At 35.9% G+C, this 4,393-nt stretch overlaps 1 pseudogene; it reads left to right on the top strand.

The window, feature by feature from the left end:
- The first annotated feature begins 3,783 nt into the window (after positions 1–3,783).
- Positions 3,784–3,900, top strand: LOC120583000 (uncharacterized; annotated as a pseudogene).
- The last annotated feature ends 493 nt before the right edge of the window (positions 3,901–4,393 follow it).

The raw sequence follows: 4,393 nt of genomic DNA, 5'->3' as shown, positions 1-4,393 counted from the left end.
TGTAAAGTGCTTCTGTTAAGTGAAAAGGTAAAAGTTCTCATCTTAATAAGAAATGGAAAAATTTTCTATGCCAAGGCTGCTGAAATCTACAATGAGAATAAATCTTCTCTCCACGATGTTATAAAGGAAAAGAAATTTACTAATTCTACTGTCACAACTCAAATGCAAAAGTTATGGTCACAGTAAGCAAAGTGCTTAGTTAAGATGGAAAAGTCATGAAATTTGTGGATGGGAGACATAAATAGAAAAAGTGTTCCAACGAATGGCAACGTGTTGCATCAGAAAGCATCGAGCCTACAGGAAGAATTCAGCAGGGAGCCCTCAAAACAAGTGGCCACATTCATATACTTTATTACAGTATATTGTTATAGTTCTATTTTATTATTAGTTATTATTGTAAATCTCTTATTGTGCCTAATTTATAAATTAAACTTTATCAGAGGTATGTATGTATGTATAGAAAAAAACAGTACAGTTGACCCTTGAACAATGAGGAGGTTAGGGGCGCCTATTTACTGTGCAGTTGAAAAGCTACTTATTACTACAGTTGGTCCTCCATGTATGCATATTCTCAACTGTGGAGTTCACCACTGAACAATGTGGATTTGACCTGCCCGGGTCGATGAAACTGTGTGGGTCATTTGAACTTTGTGGGTCAACTGCACTGTGCTTAATTGAAAAATATACATGTAAGTGGATCTGTACAGTTCAAACCCATGTTCAAGAGTCAACTGTACATATTGGGTTCGGTACTATGTGTTATTCAGGGCATCCACGGAGGACCTTAGAACATATTCCCCACGGATAAGAGTGGACTATTGTAACTGGATCTACAGTAATTTGTGGGCTTTGGTGATAATCATTCCTTTCCATACAAACCCAAGTAACTTTTACTTTAGAATTCTCTGCAAAATCCATGGCTTACCAAGTACTTGAATCTTGTGTAGTTTTGTAATCCTTTATGGTTCAAAGAGGAAAATTTGGTGATTCCATGGCTTGTGCCTTGATCCTGGATCTCTACCAGTGTTGGTGTCCCAGAGTTGGTGCTAAACCCTTTAATTGTGCGTGTGTGTGTGTGTGTGTGTGTGTGTGTGTGTGTGTGTGATCCGATGTTCATAGTACCTCTCAAATCCATAACTACAGCCAGAACCTCTTTCAGAAACTCTAGACTTGTGTATACAACAGCTGACTAGCATCTCCAATTGGAAATGGTTAAATAAAACTCTTAACTCTACTCAAGGGCACAAGAAGTAGATTCAGATGACCTGAGTTAGTAGCCCAAACCAGAAGAGTGGCTGGCACCCCCCAAAAGAACACTCAACACATGCTAATCACTATTATCTGTTTTTGTCCTGAAGAGTCGTGAAATCTAATGTAAACTTCCAGTTTCTCTTCACTAAGAACCTGAGGAAAATCTACAGCCAGATATAACTAAGAACAGCTCTCAACTGCTCTTGTTATTTTGTAGATATTCTTAAGGTTTCTTTCAAGTGGCTTCCTGTTTTGGCTTTCACATCATTCAGTGTGGATATTACTTGCTTGTACAAGACCCTTATTACTATTCTCAGATTTTTTATTCACTAACTGCAATTACCTAAAGTCCAGACTAAGCACTGAATACCAGGATATTCCCAAGAACCAAATATCATTATATTCCCAAGAAGATGTGCTCCCAAAATACTCTGGAACCACAGTCAGCAAAATATGGCTTGTCATTGGTTAATTTTATAAATAAAATTTTACTGGGACACAGTCATGCTCATTAATTTATACTGTGTCTGTGGCTATTTTCATGCTACAACAGTAGAGTTGAGTAGTTGCAAAAGAGACCATATAACCAAGAAAATCTCATATATTTGCTATTCTACCCTTCCTAAGAAAAGTTTGCTGACCACTGCTCTAGAAATTTTTTGTATTTACTAGAACTTGCGTCATAGCAATTAGTATCATGTTGTCCCCCCAAAATATTAAGTTTCAGTGAAACAAGTTACATATATGAATGTTAATTACTTGGATGTTTATAAGTTTTGTAATTTGATTTTAAAATTACTTGGTTCTACAGTTGCATGAGAACTATACACATGAAGAGTTTATGTGTTTTTGTTTGCAAATTAAAGTTTTATATTATAAATCATTTAAGGACATAGTAAAGGTCTAGAAACATTTGCTATTATTTAACAGAGTTCTATACTCTGAAATTTGAGAAACCCTAGATTTGATAATTATCTAAAGATTTTGGCTATCATGGTACTGAGCTGGCCCTGGGCTTTATGAGTCTTCCCTGGGCTTCATCTCTACTCTGGCTTCATAGAGTCTACTCCAAAAATTTATGATGAAAGATAGGCTTATATTTTCTCCTAATCCATCACAAACTGACAATTAAAAAAAAAAAAACAATAATTCTATCAACAATTACTTTGAACGTAAATGGATTTAGTGCTCCAATCAAAAGATAGGGTGGCTGAATGGATAAGAAAACAAAGCCCTTACATATGCTTCCTACAGGAGACCCACTTCAGATCGAAAGACACACACAGACTGAAAGTAAAGGAATGGAAAAAGATATTTCATGAAAATTGAAACAAACCAACAAAACAGGCAGGTAGCAATATATATATCAGACAAAACAGATTTTAAAACAAAGGCTATAACAAGAGACAAAGGAGGACTTAGTTATCCCACTTCTGGATATTTATTCAAAGAAACCTAAAATACTACTTTGAAGGGACATGAGAATCCATATGTTCACTGTAGCATTATTTATAATAATCAGGATATGAAGGCTACCTGGGTGTTCATCAATAGATGAATGGATTAAGGGGAGATGGTACATATATAAGGAAATATTACTTAGCCATAAAAAAAAAAATGAAATCTTGCCATCTACAACAACATGGATGGACCTAGAGGGTATTGTGCTGAGTGGAGCATAAAACAGAGAAGGACAAATATCATATCATTTCACTTACATGTGGAATCTAAAGAATAAAATAAACAAACAAAACAGAAGCAAACTCAGATACAGAGAACATATTGATGGTTGCCAGATGGGAAGGGGCTTAAGGGGGTGAGTGAAAAAAGGGAAGGGATTAAGAAGCACAAATTGGTACTTGTGAAAATGTAGAGTACAGCATATGGAATATAGTCAATAATATTGTAATAACTATATACAGTGTTAGATGAGTACGAGATTTATTGGTGTGATAACTTTGTAAGTTATATAAATGTCTAGTCACTAGGTTGAACACCAGAAATCCATATACTATCAAATGTCACCTATAATTGAAAAATTAAGAAAATATTTTTAAAAAAGAACTGCCATTACATATAAAATCTAGATAAATTTCAAAAGCACCATGCTGAATGGAAGAAGACAGATCAATAGACTACATACTGCATGACTGAAATTATATGCAATTCTAGAAGAGGCAAAATGATAGTGAAAGAAAGCAGACCATTGGTTTTGTGGGGCTGGAGTTTACAGGAGGGTATTGACTGCAAAAGGGTTGAGGGGATTTTTGCAGGGAGAGAATGAAGGTATTCTATATCTTGATTAGTATAGTGTTTACAGACCGTATACATTTTTCAAAACTTACATAACTGGTTCGCTTAACATAGGCAAATTTTATTGTATGTGAATTGTACCTCAATAAAGCTAATTTTGTTAAAGATTCCCCAAAATAAAAAAGTAAATTAGGATGTGGTTCCATAGTGTAGCGGTTAGCATGTCTGCTTTACATGCAGAAGGTCCTGGGTCGCGCCCCAGTGGGGCCACGGTCCATGGTCTACGGCCATGCCACCCTGAAGAAGCCCGATGCCTGATCTCGGAAGCTAAGCAGGGTCGGGCCTGGTTAATACTTTTGATGGGAGATCACCTAGGAAGACCAGGTGCTGTAGGCATAAATAATAATAAATAATAAATAAATAAAATACATATTAAAACAACAATAAAATAATTATTAGAAAAATGGCCACACACTTGGATGTCACAATGATGTCAAACTGCTACAAAGGTTTTTAAATATGTCATCTTGATGTCTGTACTCATCTCATCGAAGTCCAGTAAAAACAATGGGTGGGTAAACACCAGTCGAAGGACAGCAGCATTGCACTACAGACTCCATATAGGGTATGAAAGTCACTGAAAAGAGAAAGGATTGTCCCTAAATTTAAGGATCATTTGGATTCCTGGAATGACCTGAGAAATGAATAAATTCCTCCCTGCTCCTTGAGGCAAATCTTCAGGTGTTAGTTTCACAGATTCTTCAGATCCACAGATTAGCAGAATCTTCAGATTTACGTTTCACAGAATCTAGATTTGGGGACTAAGGACCACATCTCTTCAGCAATGCTTTTCAAAATATACCCACTGATCATTACATTCATATATTCA

The sequence above is a fragment of the Pteropus medius genome, unplaced genomic scaffold (genome assembly GCF_902729225.1).
Source record: "Pteropus medius unplaced genomic scaffold, Ma_sr-lr_union100, whole genome shotgun sequence".
In the NCBI taxonomy this organism is placed as follows: Eukaryota; Metazoa; Chordata; class Mammalia; order Chiroptera; family Pteropodidae; genus Pteropus; species Pteropus medius.
This window is presented reverse-complemented; position numbering and strand designations above follow the sequence as displayed.